The sequence below is a fragment of the Aotus nancymaae genome, unplaced genomic scaffold (assembly GCF_030222135.1).
Source record: "Aotus nancymaae isolate 86718 unplaced genomic scaffold, 86718_ANA_hifiasm-v0.15.2.pri h1tg000059l, whole genome shotgun sequence".
Taxonomy (NCBI): domain Eukaryota; kingdom Metazoa; phylum Chordata; class Mammalia; order Primates; family Aotidae; genus Aotus; species Aotus nancymaae.
The window spans coordinates 37,484,131-37,506,031 of record NW_026988473.1 but is presented as its reverse complement, the minus strand read 5'-3'; the positions used below and the strand labels follow the sequence as shown (position 1 = coordinate 37,506,031).

The following is a 21,901-nucleotide window of genomic DNA, read 5'->3' as shown; positions in this document are numbered from 1 at the left end:
TGATTAGTTCCAGTGTGAGTACCTGAATGTTTCCTTTGAAGGTGCTGCATTTATCACTCCTTCTATTCTCTTCTGTGAGAGTCATGAACATTAGTCATGAACTTCTAGTCAGCCATCTTGGCCACTCCCCCTATATTATTCTTAATGGTAGTACTATATTAAAAATTATACTCAATGTTATAATATTTAAAATTTTATCAATTAAATTTTGTATGTATAGTTTTATCTCTTGTTATGTAAGGGCTTACTTACGTAAAATTCTGTATTTTGCATCTTGGTCTGCAAAGCCTAAAACATTTTAGTCCTTTACAGAAAAAGTTTACCAACTCTTCTTTTAATTTTTCATGCTATTACTTTCTTAATAATGTTTAATATTAATCTTAATAATTATTTTATAGTAACAATGTTAAGACTTAATATTGAAATACTTTTACATATTTTTTCATATTTATCTCTTTCATAAAATTTTGTAAGTATTTGAACCATATACTTTACATAGCTAAAAAAGTACCTTCATAAGTACTCTGGGAAACTATAGAAGACAAATTCATTTTTAATATAAAATATTTTTTATAAAATAAAAATAAAATATAAAATATTTTATTCTACATAAAATATCTTATTAGAAGCTAAATCTCAATTTTATTGTAAATATTCAAATACCAGAGACAAAAAATATTTTTTTGCTTGATTATTTTTATATCTTCTATTTATAAATGGGTTGATAGTCACAACTTTCTACACAATAAAATGTTTACTTAGAAAAGCAATTCAATATGTTTATATATTTTCATATATCTGGTGGTATGAAATGTTCGGTGATATTTATAGATCTCACCTTTTTTCATGGTAGAGTAACAGTCACTGTTCCTTTGTAGAGGCTCCATCAGCCTGGGTTCCTGAGTAACCGTAACACAGAACTGACTTGAGATGGACACACAGCCTGAGTAAGAAATCAGACTTGGAGGTTCCTGAATTACTACAGAATAACCCAAGGTATCCATATTATTATACTTCATGATTGTGAATTTTCTGAACCACTTTTAACACATAAACAAACCAACAATCGTAATTAACTTCATAGTTACTTTTTCTCTTAAAAGTTAAATTAGTATCAGGCTTGAGTGAGTGAATTAGTAAAGTTACGAATCCATTCATTCTGGACTTTTAACTGGGAGAGCAGAGCAACCAGGACAGAATAAGTAGAGTCCACCAAGATCTAAGGGCATATGTGATAGATACATTGTCAATTATTTAAAACAAAGGAGGCAATTAAGGGGTTTTATGATTATTTGAATCATCCAGCTTGGATGATCACTCTATCCGTGACTTGAGAAGGGCATGTAAATGTTTAAAGTACACCTGTTCCTCTTTCACTGCTACTGCTGCTTTAGTATTATATCTTATATGGTGAATAGTATTGTAACCTAACCACTATGACATTTAGAATCCTTAATGTTCATGGGTTCCCTCACATTGAGCTTTCTGACGTTGTGAGTATGATCTACTTGTCAGCAATGGGGCCAACAGAACTCATTTTACAGTAAGGGGAGCGCTAGATGAGGTTGTTTTCAAAGTTCATTCCATACTGAGGTTTTATTATTTTATGATCCATTACAATTTCTCCATATTATTCTCGATAAATAAATTCCATTTTTGAATTATCTTTGAAGAATACCAAAGACTTTCTAAGAGTCTGCATGAAGGTGTATCCAAACATTTACAGAGATACATAGCATCCTGAAAAATATTGCAAGGTTAACCTTTTTTCAGCAGTTACAGAAGAGAAACAATTGGGAAAATATTATACAGGTTTTTAAAAAGCCAGTCAACTGCTCAGTAAGATTAAGTTCCTCTCTGTTCGTAGACTGTGGCATGTCACATAAAAGATCTAATTCCTCTGTTTTTCATTTTAACATGAACTTAGAAGCTAAAATAAAAGCAGATCAGTTGTGCAAGTATTGAAAAAGTTCCCAAAATTAGCCTCCTGAGAACACTGACAAAAAATGTTTAGTAAAATATCTAATTATGTGCTGCTAGCTGTATTATGGTCACAATATGTTATTGGTTCAGGTGCAGAAGTGACAATCCAATTGGCATTTGGCAATAATTTTCTACAGGCTGATCAATTGAGAAAAAGATTTTCATAAAGCACTGTCAGCTCTTTCAGTTCATTGTACAGAACATATACATCCCCTCTGAACCTACTTTCCTCCTGTCACTCCCGGCTTGAAAACTAACTTCAATGACTCCACAATGCTTATTGAATTGCATACATGTACTTTAACATAACAAATCCTTTCTCTCCTGCACTCTGTACACAGCTAGGCTACATTTCCAACTCTTTCTTTTAATTAGGCAGGGCCATCTGTCTCACTTCTGACTGATAGAATGAGCGTGGGAGTGACAAGGCTCTGTGTTTTCATGGAGTCATGCATCTCTGAATAACCAAATGAAGAATGACCTTGCTAATCCAAATCATACCTGCTCAGAACTGTTATGCAAGTAAAAAATCCATTTCCATTTTATGAAAATATTAAAAAATGGGTCTAATTATTTTAGCAGCTAAGCTATAACTAGTTCACATGGCATTCAAGGTTGCTTAAAATATGTCAAACTAATGTCATCTCTCACTCCATTTTTGAAGCTTTTTTTTAGCTGTAATAGGTTGCTTTTTATTCTTAATTCCTCAGTGATTTAATTCATCTTTGTTCATACTTTTCCTTTTTTTAAGGATACTTTTTCATTGGCTAATATTTAAATGCCTAGAAAACTCCTGTTCAGCCTTCTGTAGAAATAATTCAGTGTTGGTAGTGAAAATAATTATTTCCCACAAATACTCCCATAGCACCTTTTAAACACATGGTATGGATCTTATATCTAGCTCGTCAACAGTTCCCAGTGAAAGAACTAGCACCTAGTAAGTGTCAATAAAAACATTGTGAATGAATTCACAAATGTACCAGGATCTCTCCTATATTTTAGTAATAAGCCTATTCATTGGTTTTCTGTTGTTTTGAATTTGATTCATTAAGATTCTGATGTAATACAAAAGTATACTAAATAGTTTAAAAAGGGACATGGATGAAACTGGAAATCATCATTCTCAGCACACTGACACAAGAATAGAAAATCAAACACTGCATGTTCTCACTCATAGGCAGGTGTCGAACAGTGAGAACATATGGACACAGGGAGGGGAGCATAGCATACTGGGGTCTGTTGTCAGGAGCTACAGGAGGGACAGCAAGGGATGGGGAGGTTGGAGAGGGAGAACATGGGGAGAAATGCCAGATATAGGTGATGGGGGGATGGAGGCAGCAAACCACATTGCCATGTGTGTACCTATGCAACAATCCTGCATGATCTGCACATGTACCCCTGAACCTAAAGTACAATAAAAAAATCATCAGATTCTACATATTCATGTGAATGGATATGCTTGGCTCTGAGGATAAGTTTATATACTAGAGAGGGATAACAGAGCACAGTACTTAAGATGGGAGGGGTGGATACAGGAAAAGAGATTTTAGGACTTAAATAAAAAAGAATTGGCTGAAAAGGGCTATTTTTTTTTAAAATCTTTATTGCTGTTATATATAGTGTTCTGTTATTTGTAGCAAATTGAATATTATAATGTGTTTAGGGTGCCACATTTTAAAGATGACTTTCATGTCCGAAGTCATTTACTAAATCCTCACTTTATGTAAGTGATAATAGGAATGAAAAATATGTTTGCCCTCAATAAGCAATTTCGGAGGGAGCTAACCAGGAGAATGAAATTCAGGAAATTGGGGAACCAGGTATGATTAAAGGACTTGGAGATGCTCATTTCAGGAATACAAGTTGCAGAGAAGACTATGCATAATACTCAACCAGCAGCTTGGGAAGAGGAATGTACTGATGTTCTAGGAGGTGGATCAAAAGGAAAAACTGGGAGAATGTATAGAGAGGTATATTTTACTTCAACATAAGAATTATCTTTAAACATGAAGTCATTATCAGTATAAAGGAGTATACTTCTTTTTTTTTTTTTTTTTTTGAGACGGAGTTTCACTCTTGTTACCCAGGCTGGAGTGCAATGGTGCAATCTTGGCTCACCGCAACCTCCGCCTCCTGGGTTCAAGCAATTCTCCTGCCTCAGCCTCCCGAGTAGCTGGGACTACAGACGTGCGCCATGTCCAGCTAATTTTTGTATTTGTTAGTAGAGATGGGGTTTCACCTTGTTAATCAGGATGGTCTCGATCTCTTGACCTCGTGATCCACCCGCCTTGGCTTCCCAAAGTGCTGGGATTATAGGCATGAGCCACCGCGCCCGGCCCTCGAGTATACTTCTTTATAAAGGAGTAAGCATTTAATTTTGGAAGATGTTCAAGTAAAAACTGAATGGCTCATTTCAGACATGTTTGATAGTTTCCTGTTTCCAGTGAGAAATTGGACTGCATTACCTCTAATGTCGCCTCTAGTTCTATATTCTTTTGGAACAGCTAGTTCAGGTGGAGGTGGAATTATCAGTATTTGCTAATTCTACTGTTGCCCTTCCTTTAGCCAAAATCTGAGGTCACTTAATGTAGCTCCTGTTTTGTGACACCTTATGCAGCTGCCTAAGCAGTCAGTGCTCTGGGTATGATCAAGAGACTTAGGTGAATTGGGTACTTCCACTTCCACCCAGGTTTTAGCAGATTTCCTCAGAATCCACAATGGTTCCTTTAATCAATCATCTTCTATTGTATTTCTTTCTTCTGCTCTTTGCAATGTTTTTTCACTCATTTGGATCACTTAGTTTCCTGTCCCATAAGGCCTAAGGAGTCTCTCATTAAGATGTAAAGTTGGAAATTTATAAGAAATAAAACAACCAATTCCATTAAATAGTGGGCAAAGGACATAAACAGACACATTTCAAAAGAAGACATACATGTGCCCAACAAGAATATGAAAAAAAGCTCAACATTACTGATCATAAAATAAATGCAAATCAAAACCACAATAAGATGCCGTTTCATGCCAGTCAGAATGGCTATTATTAAAAAGCCAAAAAATAACAGATGCTGGCAAGGTTGTGGAAAGAAAGGAATGCTTATAAATTGCTAGTAGGAGTGTAAATTAGTTCAGCCATTGTGGAAGAGAATGTGATGATTCCTCAAAAACTTGATCCAGCAATCTCATTACTGAGTATACACCCAAAGGAATATAAATTGTTCTGTTATAAAGACACATGCATGTGTATGTTCACTACAGCATGATTCACAGTAGCAAAGACATCAAATCAACCTAGATGCCCATCAATGATAGACTGGATAAAGAAAATGGAATACATACACATCATGGAATGGAATACTATGTACCCATAAAAAAGAGTGAGATAATGTCCTTTGGGGGGATGTGGAGGGAGCTGGAGGCCATTATCCTTAGCAAACTAACAGAAACCAAATACTTTTTGGTATTTGGAACAGAAAACCAAATACTTCATGTTCTTCTTAGAAGTGGGAGCTAAATGATGAGAACACATGGATGCAGAGGGGAATAACACACACTCATGCCTACTTGAGATTAGAGGGTGGGAAGAGGGAGAGGATTAGGAAAAATAATAATGGGTACTAGGTTTAATCCCTGGGTGATGAAATAAACTGTATAACAAGCCCCTGTGATACGTGTAACCTATGTAGCAAACCTGTACATGTACCCCTGAATTTAAAATAAAAGTTAAAAAAGATTTAAAGTTGGGACTAAACCCAGAAGGAGAAATAATGAAGCATCTGTTGACAAGGCACAATTTGAAATTAGAGTGCTATTTGTAATTCCCTATTTATGTAAAGAGTGATTGGAGTTCTTCTATCTCTTTCTCTTTTGTTTGCCCCCCTACCCCACCACCACCCTGGGCCTGGGAAATTATTTTAGTCAGTTTGAGCTGTTATAACCAACATTTAGAATAGCTAAAATTTATGTGGCACCAGTGGAAGAAACATTTTTTAGAGCATGCATGTTGCGATTATGAGGTTTGCTTATAAACCTTGAAAATATCAGAACCAAAGGGCAAGTTATTTTACTACATATTTCTTCTTTTCTCCCCAAAGTCTTCACAGCTGCCTCATTGTGCTTGGCAACCACAGACAGAGCCTGACCCATGCGATCACTTTCTCTGTCTTCATTACCTACCTTCATGGCTCCTGCCAGTCAAAGTCATTATGCAGGTAACTTGTGGTTTCCATTTGTACAAAATTTCTGTTGACCAATAAATATGAAAAATTCAATATTTTGGTCAAAGTAGCTGAATATCAGTCCTCAGTTTAGATTGGAGATTTGCACTAATCAAAGCAAAATTTTACAACAAAGAATCCAATTTCCTGGAAAACTGTTAAACTTCCACTTTTCTAGGACTTGGAGATGAATATTTTTAGTGGAGTTTTTCTCTTTTTGTAAGAATAGTGGTTCCGATTATAGTCTTTGACATAGTCAAACAAACCTTGGTCAAAACCTCAACTCAACCACAGACAAACCAAGTGACTGAGCAAGTTATCACTATAAAATGGAAATATTACTAGGATGTTCTTGTGGGTTTATTGCATTAAATTAAGTGATGAGTATAAAGCACTTTTGGAGATTCATGGCACATACTAAGAGCTTAATTAATGACAACTATTATTAAGTGTACTGAACAAGTCCTTTTCCTTTATATTCACCATCTCCTTGTTATCATATTTATTTAAAATAAAAGGTATTAAACTAATACCTATTAGTTTTGCTTCTTGGATCTTGGGGAAAACTATTTAATCCATTTTAAATACTCCAGCAGTTTGCATATTGCTGAACAGTGGTGTGGAAAGAAATACTTATTTGAAGTCCATTATTCATACGCTGCTAAAAGAAAATGGAAGCAGTCATAGCCAGAGATATGTTGACACAGTATTGGGTTGTTGATTTTTAATTAAGAGTAGAATAGAATGGAGCACATACTTTTGAGACTAAACCGTAGAACTGAACATCTGAAAACTCTGGTAAATCTTCCCTCTGGATACTTATAACCATTTGAGAATTGTTGCAAAGATTTTATAACAAACAAATCTACAAAGCATCTTCTGAGTCTCCTTGAACTTCCCTGAAGCTGTGATGCTCGTGAACTTCAGAATCTACTTTCATCATAAAGTTTGTTTCCAGATACCCCTTCTCCTCCATCTTTGCTCTGTTGTCTTTTCTTTGTCCCTTCTAATTTCACAGATTTGTTAAATACCTTATTTCTGTGGTATAAAGGAATGTATTTTAGGTGTATTTGATCTAACTAGTAGAGATTATACAGTAGATCAAATCTGTTCTACAAAGTCCCCCTTATATAAGACAGAGTGTTTTGTTTTGCATTTCTCTCACTTTGCTTTTTATGCCTCTCCTTTTTCCATTTACTGATTTTTTTTACCAGTCTGTTTTCCTATGTATTTCTTTTTTTTCTGTTTTCTTTGTAATAATTTCATATTCCTTTTTTCTTTAATTCTATTTTTTTTCACATGCATTCTTATCTGGTATTTTCAACATTCTTAACTTTTTCTATATTCTCCCTACCAATTTTTTAACTCTCTAATTTTATGTTCCATATTAATTACCACATAAAAAGAGGAGAGAATAATTCATGTTTTTGAGATTTTGTCACATACTAGTCCCTCAAATGAGCTCTTTTATTTGTAGCAGATAGGATAAGTCCTGTTTTTCAGAGGAGACTCAGCAAGATTATAGAGCTTTTATATGAGCATTTCTCAGACTCAAGGAGGTTATGAAACAGCTAGATAATGATGTAGAAGTTTCAGCTGGATAAATGCATTTCTAGAACTCACTAGTTCTGCAAACTAATGAGTGATAGAAATAGAATGAGTAATAGAAATAGTGGAACATTCTACAAATGGGATATTGTTCTTTTCTTAGTTTTCATAGAACATGTCTGGCATCATTAGTTGCATATACAATGACTAAACATTTGGTGGCAACAAGGAGAGAAGACACTAAGAAAAGCTGTGCCAGGGGCCCCAAGTGCTTGTCAATGGGAAGAATCCTTGGGCATTTTAATGATTATGAGTAACCATCTACCTTGGTCCTTAACTCTTTAGGCATGCAGAATCACTCTTACACCACAAAATTATCTATCTGTGGCCTTTAGGTTTGTGCCACAATTCAACTTTTATTCAGTGCCTAATCAGTTCTTTAACTTCTTGGCTTGTAATCTTTTTGGCTATTCTGGCCATTTATTGTTATATTTGTCATTCATATTTGATACTCAGCTCTCTATCTGTAACATAGACTTTCCCCTTTCTACTTCAATCATAATCAAATTCTCCCTGCGCCTATAGCAGTTTGGCTGCCAGTGGTAACTACTCCATTTATTCCAGCCTAAACCCATAAATATTATAGTTCAGTTTAAGTTTTTGTGAGTACTTACCTTAAAGGTGTTGGCTCTGCATTCATGAGCATTTCTCAGACTCAGGGAAGAAATTTGATTGCTATGGAACTTTTTTGTCATCATAAGCAAGTAACAGAACTAATAGTTGTTGCTGTTCTTGCCTAGTAATTAAACCTGTTTCTATAACATTGCACTAATAGTTCATGAAAACAAGGAGTGCTAAAAAATTTAAGGAGCAATTTTTCTGTTTCATTGGATAGGGGTTCTGAAAATAGGGTAGACTCTTGTATATGTCTGTGTTATAGGAGTTTCACTCATTCAGAGATTAGAAAATGGGAAGAAACATAATTTGAGCCCTTTATAGTATGGTTGCAGCAAAACATATTTTATTGAGAGGTCAAACTTGTAAATGATCCAATTTGTGATATTCTGTGCCTTTGAGGTCCAAAGCTGTAATACTGACATTTTATTCTGGCCAGGTGGAGTTGACTGCAAAGGCATAGGGCAAAAGCACCATTCCTTTAGATTTGTGTGCAAGTCCACCAGCGACTATTGAGGGAGTCTGTGTGTGTGCATGTCTCAGCTGAAAGACGCATGTAAGAATTTTCTTTAGTGCATTTGAGGAAACTGACATCTATAAGTCATCAAAACAGCCATTTGGAAAATGAATAAAACATACCCACACTACTTTTGAGTCACAGGTTTCAGATCTGCTTGTTAGAATAAAAGTTACTTATTTTGAAAAGATTTGAGTTATAGTTCTCCTAGTACTTTTGTAGCTTTTGCGAATATGTTTCAGTGTTGCTGCTTTAAACTTTTAAGTGAGACATGTAACAAGAAATAAAAACTTTTTTTTTTTTTTGGCTAACATTCCTCCCCATGCCTCCCTCTAGAAATAACTGTAACAGCTTAAAAGATGTTTGCCTATACCAAAGAGCAAATCTATTGGAGAAATAGAAGCATACATTATGAATTAATAAAGCATGTGTTTGTATTGTACTCATAAACAATGTTTAAAAACCTTTGAAAACAACATAAATTTTTTAAAAATTCCAAGTAATCATAAGAGAGCCAATGAGATTAGAAAAGGGTAAAAGAGGACAATAAAAATGAAAAAAAAGGAACCCAAACTGTAGAGTAGTTACAATAAAATTCAATGAAAAACTTAGATCAAACAATGATAATGGAGCAACAGAGAGATTCATCTGGCAACAGGAGCAATGACAACAAAATTTATTTTTTTACTGTTACATTTAATTAGCACTGTTTGACCAAAATTCTTAATGTGGGATTGTGGCATAGTTAAAAGAGTACTTTAGGTGTTGGAAGCATATCCCTAAATAGCCAGATATTTTATAAAACTAAATATAACTATTGTTACACATTTTTCATTTCCACATGAAATGAAATGAAGAAGTTGGTTCCTTTCATATCAATGGCTTTATTGTGTTACTATAATTTAAATACGTATGGAAATATAGTTCCTCAAAGCTCCAATCAAGCGATATCAGTAGCAATTGAAAAAAGAGAAAGGGGAATGGAGTAAGAGATTTATACAACTGTGAAGCTTTCGCAACTTTCTTCTTGTGCAAGGAAAAGTACCACAAAGTAGCTCAAAAGAAAGAGCAGTCTTATACACTCTGTGGTTGGCAGAAATTTTCTGGAAAGAATAGAGATTTTGCCTAAAGGTTGACAGTTCATCAGAAAAGCCCTTAGGATTTCCATAGACTTATCAGGTTATTGGTGAAGGCTGGTATTAATTTGATGCCCTGTAGATAAGCCTCTGGTTTCCAAATTAATTGATCTCTCTCTCTCTCTTTTTTTTTTTTTTTTTTTTGAGACAGAGTCTTACTCTGTCACCCAGGCTGGAGTGCAGTGGCTTGGTCTCTGCTCACTGCAATCTCTGCCTCCTGGGTTCAAGTGATTCTCCAGCCTCAACATCCAGAGTAGCTGGGACTACAGCTGCTTGTCACCACGCCTGGCTAATTTTTTGTATGTTTATATAGAGACCGGGTTTCACCAGGTTACCCAGGATGGTCTTGATCTCTTGACCTCATGATCCACCTGCCTTGGCTTCTCAAAGTGCTGGAATTACAAGTGTGAGCCACCATGCCTGGCCTCATTGATGTCTTTGACAAAGCATCTTCTCTTGTCAGGATGCTGAATAAATAATCTTTCTTAAAAATCCCTTAAGAACAAATGTAATTTCAGACAATTAATATAATTTCTCCTCTTATTCTTTTAGAAGGTATTAGCAATCAAGTTGTGAAAACAGACTAGTGAAATAGAAAACCTGAAAAGGTGAGTTGGGAAAACAGAATTTTTAAATTTCTCAGATAGATAGTATAGATAGATGTGGCCATAAAAAACAAAATTTGGAGTTTCCTTTTTTTTTTTTAATGAAAAAACCACATTTCTTATGAACTTTGTGTTCACAAGGATACAATATTATTGCCTGGGAGAGTGCTACTAACTGATTATGCTATGAAAGTAATTGTTCATACTATTATGAAAACTAAAAGGTAGGGATAGTCTCTCCCTTAACTATGCTTTATGGATACTATAAGGAGTCAGACAATTTAAACTCCATTTTTGTCACTTACTAGCTGATGAACTGAGCATATCTGTTGCTTATTTGATTCACAGTTGTCTCATCAGAAAGATGTTAAAATAATATATAATTCATAGAATTGCTGGAAATCTAAAAAAGAAGAAAACATTGACAAAGTGTCAGTGGTCAACAAAATTGGATCTCATTCCCCTCAACAGTTCATGAGGAGTCACATTGGTCAATAGCTGATTCATCTTCAGATTTTCTGGGAAACTTACCAGTATTAAATGATTTCTGTATAAATTTCTCTTTTCTTGGCTGGATCTTTTATACAATGATTTAATCTCTTTGTTAAGTATCATTAGCATATACTTTTACTTTAATTTGGTTTTGCCTTTGGAATTATTTCTGGTGGATCTCATTTTCCTGATTAGCATAGATTTATAAAAATTGTAATGAACTGACTAGACATTTTTATGCATTAGGAAAAACTTCATAAGTGTAATTTTACTATACTTTAGCTCTGCCATCTCTCCCTCCAATTTGTATTTACAAGTAATTGCACATGGTAAGTAAGTACTTAGACTATTTTGAATTATACCTGCAAAATCACATTCTTGTTTCATTCTCATTTTTTAAAAATTTTATTTTAATATCTTCAGTTTCCTTAAAAGGTATAATAATTTAATTCTTTTTTATAGATTGTGCTTTGTGTCTATTTACTATTCATGATCAATCTGTGTTAAAATCTTGTGATTAGTACTTAGGAATTAATGGACTGTTGGATTAAAAACCTTCTGATGTTGGCCATTGAAAGACTAGATTATTTTCTACTAGTGAAAAGATAGAACGCATATATTTATACAGGTACCCATTTAGTTCCACCTTACCATGTGGTTTGCTGGCTGGGTTGCAATCACTATCAAATTGAAGATAGTTTTGTTCAACTCTTTGCAACTGTTGGATGGGAAAGTTACATGTTGAACATTGAGGGTAAAGAGCAGGGAATATAAAGAGGCTATTGTCATTATCAGGATAGTTAATGTTAGCTGCTATAGTATAACCTGAAATCTCAGTGATTTGACACGCACATCAACAAAATTATTGTTAATGCAGAGCCTAACAATGCACATCAGTGAAGGGTCTCCTCCATTTTGTGACACGAGAATATAGGCTCTCTCCAACTTGTAACTCAATTACCTCAGAATAGAGACTCCTAGATCAACCTGACAAGGGAAAAGCAATCTGGGGTTTCACAGGGGATGTTTCCAAGCTAGTCCAGCACTTGGACTAGCTTACGTCACCTCTGCCTGATTTATTGGTCAGTGCCCAATGTCATTTTACCTAACATAATTGCAAGGAAAGCTGGGACAGCGCATAGACTATTAGGTGAATGGTTACTGTGTATGCTATGCCCATCGAACAGGTGGGGATAGGCATCGGGAGACAAAACTGTCTCCGTATCTTTGCACATGAGGTTTCTTCTTCCTGAAATACCTAGCCTTCTTTCTTTCCTAAGGAATTTCTACTTAGCTGTTTTGCTGAGATTTGAAAATGACTTTTCCCCTGAAGCCTTCTCAGATATCTTCAGTCAGTTATAACTGCTCCTTTTTCTATAGTTTTCTACTTTGTTTTATGAGTATCAGTAGTAAAAGCTTCTGTTTATTGAACATTTAGTCTATGGCAGTCTCTGCTCTAAAACATTGCATATATTCTCTTTTAATGCATCCTTAATTTTATAAGGCATACATTATTATTATTTTATAAGTGAAGACATAGAGAATTAAAAAACTAAATTATTCATGCCACAATATAGAACTAGTAATTTGATGAGCAGGGAGTGGAGCCAAGATCTGTGCAATTCCCAAATAAACACTCTGTCCTGCTTTCCATATGCCTCCACCATCTATCTTTAATGTGCTTTTTCATATATCAATTAATAAAATTCATTGCAATCATGCACATGCTCTCTCCTGAGAGACAGTGCTGGGCTTAATGTTTAAACTCTAGAGTTCACCATGTTTGCAGTCTTTAAAAATATATGTTAATAAATGGAGAAACCCAATTTAAAATACATAAAAACACAATTTACTTCCTTCCTAATTTCAAAAGGTTGCAGTGTAGTCTGGATCAACCAGAAAATACAAGTAATTATTTCATTTGGAGCCCAGTAACACCCTTCTGACAAGAACTTAGGGTAGTTCAAAATTATGACTAAGTTTCCTTAGGCAGTCTAAGAAGTGTCATTGTCTCTTTCACTTGTTTCCTTTGTGTTATTGCTATTTGTATTAGTGTCTTAGGGCTATTCCACAAAGTAGCACAAACTATGAGCCTTAAAACAACATTTATTGACAGTTCTGGAGGCTAGAAGTCCAAAATCAAGGTGTCAACAGGGCTACACACCCATCCAGCCCACCACCCCCGAAACTTGTAAAGAAGACTCCTTCTTTGCCTCTTCCTAGCTTCTGATGGTGGTTGTCAGTACCTACTGTTTCTTGGCTTGCAGCTGCATTGCTGTAATCTCTGCCTCTGTAATCATATGGCATTCTCCCTGCATCTCTTTTCTTCACATGATATTTTCCTCTTTTTAAAAGGACACCAGTGATAATAGATTAGGGCCTCCTCCTCCTCAACTTGATTACATCTGCAAAGATCCTATTTCCAAATAAGGTCACATTCACAGGTATAGGGAATTGGGACTTCAACATATCTTTTTGAGTGACACCGTTCAAACTGCAACACTACTTACACCAATTTCCCTGCTGAGTCCCCTTTTTTTCTGTCACTGTTTGTATGTTAATTTACATTCAGCCAATTTACCCTCAAGTTCTGGGACCTTCATAAGTGATAACAGTTTGCCTTTTACCATGCTTCGATTTGCTTTTATTCCTCTTTCCACTGTGTAGCCCAAGTCCCTTTAGGTCCGGAATACAGGATCCCTTATGTTTGTGGGACCCACAGATAGTTTTGGTTTTCCACAGATAACACAGTCTCCATTCCCTCTCTAAGTCTGTGACCGCTGCATGATAGTTCTTGGAACTACCTATCCAAAAACACATTTTTTTTCCTCAATTACTCTTGCAATGCAGAGGTCTTTTTCAGTCAAAGGCCACAGAATACATATGCTAACGATAGCTAAAGAAAACAGTGTTGTCTCTTAGATATTAAATAATATGATCCAACTTAAGCTTTCTGTTTTATTTAAAAGAATTTTTGCACAAAACCTCATTATTAGATGGGACTCTAAGCCCACTTGAAGCAATAATTGGCAACCCTAGAAATGTTACCTTACCAATATCCCCCAGTGCAATGTATAAGATGGTAGGTAGTACCATTTTTTAATGAATAAAAGAGGGGATGGCACTAATTACTTGCATAAAAAATCGGGCTCACTTTCAAAGTGGTTCATAAAAGCAAAAGTGCATCAAGAGGGAAAAGCTGCACATCTTTATATTCAGCATTACTGAGCTCTAATTTGCAGATATCACCCATTCCCTCTCCCAGCAGTACTTGGTTCTGCTTTCCCTCTGGACTCTTTTGTATAAAAAAGGACTTGTATCAGTTATTAAAGAATAATTTCATATGCCAAAAAACAAATAGGAGAATTCATTAAGCAGATTTTTTGTTTTCATTGTTTGATTTCTGTGTGTTTAAAGACCAAAGGAAGTAACAAGGATCTTTAAGAGATGCCCTTGTATAAGAATCAACATTGCCAGAATTCAATGGCCTTTCAAAATCATACTCTCCCTGTTGTTCCAGCTGCCATTTGGGAGGAGATGATATGCAATAAAGAGAACTACCTTCAGTGTTAAGTACACAATTTGGAAATTTATTGTTGCAGGTATACATATTTGTATATGAAAAATATTAACTGAGAAATTCATGAGCTTCTTAGCAAGAAATATAATTATTTCAGAGTTATGAAACATTTTAATATCTGCCTTCCTGAATATAGTCAGCAGAAAATATTAAAAGGTTTTACTGCATATATATTCATTTCTTACATATGTCAGAACACTCAGCAGAATTTTTAATAAAATGTTATAAAACATAATTATAAATTGTGACTTTTATTTCTATGGTTAGTGGAACCCACAGGGTCCTGTGTCTGATTAAATGGAGGATATATTTGGAGAATTTTTTAGGTGAATGACATATGTCAGATATCACCATATTTGCAAGAAAATATAACTTGATAGAGTAAGTTTGCTGCTTTATATAATGAATCAAAGGTGCCAGCTCTTAGTAAAAAAAAAAAAAAAAAAGTATAAAATGCTGACTTCAGGAATACTATAAGAAACTCTGCTCTTTCTTAAACATTTCCTAATTAGTTATAAACTATGATGGGGGGAAGGGTGGAATAAAGTATCTATGCATTATTTTGCTTTCTTCATGAATTGGCAGTAAGCTACATCCAGAGTCTTAATAAAATTTGCCCATCTTTTCTTTCAAAAACTATTAACAAATGTAACTATTGAACTGCTTTTTGGGAATCTACTACTGGAAAATCATTTGAATGGTGAGATATGAATGCAGAAAACATTACTTAAGAACAAATATCATTAATCTAATACTTTCTCTCTTCAGAGCATAAGAGTGGAATAGGATACCTAGGGAAACAAATGATATTATCATTTGGTATACTAGATGAAGTAACTTATGCACTCATGCATTAACTCTTGTATTCACTAAGCAATTATGGTTATTATTATTATTTGTGGTTTTAAGGAGTGAAAAATTTAATAGGCCAGAAGGAAGGGAGAAGACAGAAGGAAGAAGCTCCCCCATACAGAAACAGAGCGGAGAGCGGGGAGGCTCCAAAGCTGAAGGAGGAGGTCACTAAGCAATTATTAAGCATGTATGGCAGGGATGTTGATAGAAATTGTATATTTAAAAGGTTTTATTCAGAGCTTTTGTTCTAGTAGGGAAGGCTGGCATAACATATAATTTTAATATTACAAGGGTATAGAGTTTTACAGGAGGGGTGGTTGAATATTCCAAGATTGTTCCTTGGATTCACAATCTTTGCAGGAAAATATACTCATGGAGACTTTTACAGATAAAACTATTTTAGAAAGTTTTTAAAACTTTGTGGTTGTTTTGAATAGAGTTAATATTGTACCCAACTTTATAATAGGAACTTCACAGAGAACTGTGTAGGGTAAGAATCCAGGCTATGATTCATTTATATATTGGTGTGTCTACTCAAGGATGGGCTAGGCCCTGGAAAGAAGCAGGAATGTAACAATTTGTAGACTTGTGCTGAAAATATTTAGGGTATTAAATCCTGAACTCATAGATTCAGGGCTCCTTGAGGGTAGGAGATTTTCTTCTTTTTCTTCCGTCTGCTCTTCTTTCTTCTCCTCTCTTATTTTTATGAGTTGATTTTGCCCAGCACAGTACCTGGCACAAAGTAGATATCCAACAAAACTTTGTTAAATAATCCCATGTATGCTAGTAAGTGCAGATGCATAGGAAAAACTCTATACCTTACATTTCTGACTCAAGGCTCTTTCTTTCATTTTTCTATCTCTAGTAGTTTAATGTAGTTTTTAGAATACAGTAAAAATGACTCCAGTTTAATGAGCAAGTTAGTTACATTTACTTTGTTGACATTGCCCCATTTTAAAATGTGCTGCAATCTGTTCTTGTCAAGAATCCAAATTTGTTGCATTTGGTTAATAACTTACCAAAAGAAAAAAAGAGACAAAGCAAGAAAACAGAAAAGCCCATACTCAAACCTCTTGCACTGAATTACTTTTGATTCTTGAAAGAAGCCAGGTGGTAATTCTCACTTTAATCATTTATTTATTTGCTCAGTATATTTAATACAATGTAATTATAAATTAGAATTGGCAGCATGTGTGCTTAGTGCAATGCGTGTTCTATTTTTTTATTAATTATACTCAAAACACTTTCCACAGTTTTCTTGCAGTTTAATAATTTTCAACGTAATTTAATTCAATGTAGTTGGTTAAGTGTTTTTTTAAAATTGTTGTCTACATAGATTTCTATTTTGCCTTGCTTTATGAGAAATATTAATTTATATATTCCTTCTTTGAAAAATGGGGCCAAATCACCCAAAATTTGTAAGAAGGAAATTAATTATTTATTAATAAAGTACAGCCAATAAATAATTTCAATATTTACCATTTTTAGCAGCATTTGGCTCATTTAGAAACTTACTGATTTTATGTTTGAGGAGTCTTTTAACAAAATTATCTTGTATTAAGTTATAATGAAATGTGTGTATACTGTTTTAATTATAGAATTTTTAATGATAATATGACTGTAGCATTTTAAATATAGCTTGAAACAAACAATACTGACTGACAAAAAAATAGAGGGATGATCAAATTTATTTTACTGCAGAGAAAATGCAGAGATTTTGCATTGTAGAGGTCCGTACTCAATACCACAAAATTATGTGAATAGAAAATTTTGAAAATAACATTGACTATGATTATTCCAAGAGCATTAGACAGACCTTCAATTCTAGCCTACCTAATTTACTTAGACTTGGTGGTCTTCAGCCTGTCCTCATTCATTCTGGGCTTTCTTGTCCATGTGCTTTAATGCACTTTCTTTTCTCTACCTGAGATATTCTGTCCTGTGTCTTCCCATGTCTGTCAAGAACTCATCAAGCCTTAGTTCAAACATCAACTCCTTAATGAGGTTTCCATAATTACTTCCCCATTCTTTCTGGAAGTGATCTGTCCCATATAATTTTTGATTTTATGCTGTCTTTTTATTTATGTTTGTGTAGCTACATGTCTGTCTTTGTTTGAACAAACATGAGCTCCTTGATAGTAGACTAGGTAATTGATGTATTTTTATTTAAGTAACTGCTTCAGACAGAATGGAAAACAAGCCTCTACACCTCCAGCCAGAAATGAAGGCACACAACTCAGCCAAACTCAATTTCAAAAAAATAACAAATTATGTCTCCACTCTTCTACATTTCCCAGCATCCATGCTATCTTTTGATGTTTTGCAACCAAGCTGTCTCATTAAGAGATAAAAATCCTAGTGATAAAATCATTAAACTGTGCTACCACATTCTGTCATACATAGTGTGTTATGGCTACTATATACACATTAGATATTTCCAGAGATCACTAAGATGAATTATAGTTTTCTTTAAAGATAAAAATTCTACCCCATAGTACTTCAAGGCAAAATAATATAATGTGTGATATGAGCAAATTATATTCGACTGGGCTCCTGCTGCTGCTCCTCTTATTGTATTTGATTATATATATGTATTATATATATTTGATTATATGTATATTATATATATATATAGAGAGAGAGAGATAATGTCAATATCTCTCTCTATATATATATATCTGACATTATCATTTATCTATCTCTTAATACTTTTGGGGGAAACAGGTAGCTTTTGGTTACATGGATCAATTTTTTAGTTTTTCTGTTTATCATTTTCAATTCATATACTTATTTCCTATGCCTGAAACATTTTCACCTTATCATTATTCTTATAAGCCCCTGTGTGAGTTATGCTATAACAAATCTTTATAATATAAAGTTATCTGTATGTTTCTAATACAATCCAAATGTGAAAAGTATTCACAAATACAGAAGAGGTGGCATTTGCTCTAATCAGTTTTTGGTTTATTTGTAACTTCATTATTTTAAGGTATTCTTTTGGCTAAAAAAATTTTTTAAAGTCTTCAATGAACACCCTCCAGACCTTCTTCCAGCTTTTATTGTTTTTATATTATGAAATCTGAACTTTTATTTTAATTGAAGAATCTCTAAAATGCTCTATGTACATTTTATTCTGATATTTTATTATTTCTTTCTGAGCTTGTCTGTTAATTATCTCTGGATTATACTTTGTGCCTTGTTTCATGTTTCAGAATTCCAAATGCTCAAGATTGGATAACTGCTAACCCAGTACATTAATTTCCAGTGTAAGTTTCAGTATTTTGAACCTGTATTTTACATTTTCAGAAAAGTTGACCACAGAAGTATGTTTATATTGTATTAAAACAAACTATTTTTCTGGAAAGTTTTACCATTAAGCTTCTAACCTCTAAGCACATCTAATCCCAGGCCAATTTGTATGAGAATAAGTCATTGATATGGTTTGGCTCTGAACCCACCCAAATCTCATCTTGAATTGTAGCTCCCATAATTTCTATATGTTATGGGAGGGGCCCCATAGGAGGTAACTGAATGATGGGGTTGGGTTTTTATCATGCTGTTCTTGTGATAGTGAATAAGTCTCATGAGATCTGATGGTTTTATAAAGAGGAGTTCCCTGGCACACACTCTCTTGCCTGCCACCATTTAAGGCATGACTTTGCTCCTCATTCACCTTCCACCATGATTGTGAGGCCCCCCACCACTGCCATGTGGAAGTGTGAGTCAATTAAACCTCTTTCCTTTATAAATGACCCAGATTTGAATATGTTATTTATCAATAGTGTGAGAACAGACTAATATAGTCATGTTCACAAATTTACAAATAACCTTTTTATTCTTGAAGTTCAAAGTACCAACCAGGAGAAAATGCCCTGGATTTGGAAGCAAGGTATTGAATGTTGGAAGTCTGAATAAAGGAATGGTTCACTGTATGTGCACCTGAATGCACTTTACAAGCATCAGTAAAACACTTTTGATGAAGCTTGGTCTTATGAAGATAAAAATTTTATGTGGACCATAGACTTTCTAAAAATCAGTGAGTCAAATTCATTCTGAATTAGAAGAACAGTTTAAATTAGGTAACACACAGCTCAAAATAGTCCAAGATATACAAAATAATAATACAAGATATAAATGAAATATTTGGGAGATCAAAATTCTGATTATAAATTACCAGATTCTGAGCTTTCTTCTTCACTCTTGTCAACCTGCTGTAAAACAGAATTCATAAAACCACACATTTCAACTTATTATTACAGTTTACAATCTAAGGAAAAATTTGCCTATGTGAACAAAAAATGGAGAAAAAGGAGACTCATGTAACTTAATTTGTAAATAGATGTATTATGTTAGTAGCAGAACAACTGGGATTGTGAAAACAAAAAAAAATATACAAAAAGTTTCAGAGAACTTTGCAATAAAATATAAGAAATAAACATAGTATTAGAAAAATCTGATAGAAATTTAAACAATATTTTTCCAAGGGAAAAGAAATTCATCTAAAAACTGCTTATATTCTAGAGAATTTTTTAAAAATCCTTGTTCTTTATAGAAAGAGACAATAAGTAAAATTAAAATATTATAAACCAGAATCAAAATAAATTACAAAACATAGTTTTAAAAAACAGGATAAAAAATTTGTCACTAGAAAAATTTAAGATTGCATTGGTAGCAGAAAAAAATAACTTAGAAAAAATAAAATCAGTGTTGTGAAGGAGAAACTTGGGAGAATTACCCAGAAAATATAAGAAGGGGACAAAAACATTGAAGTAATTTAAAAGAAGGATAAAGATATGAAAGATAGTTAATAGAGACCCAAAATATAATTATGAAAGAAACAGAGACAGATATCCTACCATATTTATTGACTTGAATTAAAGCCCTACTCTGTAAATCCATTGCATGGATTTAATGCATGGTGAGTGGATAACTCAGAAACAGAAGGTCAAATAACGCATGTTCTCATTTAAAATAGAAGCTGAATAATATGGACACAGGGACATAGAATGTGGAGTAGTAGACACTGGAGACTCAGAAGGGTGGGAGGGGGTGAGGGATGAGAAATTATTTCATGGGCATAATGGACATATTCAAGGGATGGTTACACTAAAAGCCTAGAATTTACCACTGTGCAATATATTCATGCAACAAGATTATACTTGTATCCCTTAAATTTATACAATTAATAATAAAAATACACAGCAAAATTTCCCAGAGAAGGAAATTCATTGAATTCCAAAGAGAAGGAAAGATTTCATTTAGCATCAATGTAGTCTAAACATATTCTTGACAGAAAAAAATAATTTCATGTATCAACCTCTGATCACTTTGCATTCTTTTTTCTCCAACTCCAGCAATTTTCTCACATCATGTGTTGTTAAATGCTCAGCTGAATAGTCAAGAGAGGTCTCTTAGTAGACCTCTTCTGCTTGCAGCTGTGTCTCTGCAGTACACTGCTCTGTAAATGCTAGTTCCATGAGCTTCTCAGACTCTCTGCTCTGTCTCTTCAAATGAACGAGTCTGCTGGGATCTGTCTGGGTTCCCATTTCTGGAGCTGCCTCCTAGAAACTTTTAAAATGAAGTATTTAGGAGCAATCCTTGGTCTCATTCCTTTTTTTACCCCATTTATCAGGGATCACTGTCCTTTAATGTCTGATAGCCAATGTCTAGAAAGCCATGCATATATTTTTTCTAGTGTTTTAGTTGTTTCAAATGGGAGGCTAAATTGAGTCCTTGTTTCTGTATCTTAGATGAAAGTGAAGGTCTCCATTGCATTTTGTTAGCTATGTTTCCTATCTATTGTTTTATTTTTTTAGTTTTCTGCTTTAAAAATGCTTTAGGAATTGTGTTTATAACTCACATTTTCATCTTTAGTGGCTTTCTTTATTTCTCTTCTCTCTCCTTCTCAAACTTATGCAAAGCTCTAGAGATACATAGTTAACCCACTTAGGCTTGACGGGATCACTACTTGAAATACATATCTTACATCTTATAATGAAGTCCTGCAATCACTAAGACAAGACAAAATTGCTAATATCCTGGCTTTGAAACTGTTTTCCTGAGCCACTTAGGAAATATTGCTAGCCTTAATCTCAGTGGTTTAAGATACCTGCGCCAGCAGCTACTTTCAAGCAATATGCTTCATATTAAACATATATTCCAATATTCCATCTTACTACAAAAGTTCAACTTTGTTTACTTTATCACCAGAATCCAGAACATCCACATTCTCAGCTTTTGGGCCTTGATCTGTATATTTTGCAATTTTTTAGTCATTTAAAAATTGTATGTATTGAATA

At 34.1% G+C, this 21,901-nt stretch overlaps 1 long non-coding RNA gene across 3 annotated transcripts in view; it reads left to right on the top strand.

Annotated features, from left to right (window-relative positions):
- LOC105720166 (uncharacterized) overlaps positions 1-21,901 on the top strand; it is a 458,507-nt gene that overhangs the window by 272,883 nt on the left and 163,723 nt on the right. For all 3 annotated transcript variants that reach the window (XR_010338346.1, XR_010338347.1, XR_001108084.3), the window contains exon 2: positions 879-996. This is a non-coding gene — a long non-coding RNA (uncharacterized LOC105720166). The remainder of the gene's footprint in view (positions 1-878; positions 997-21,901) is intronic.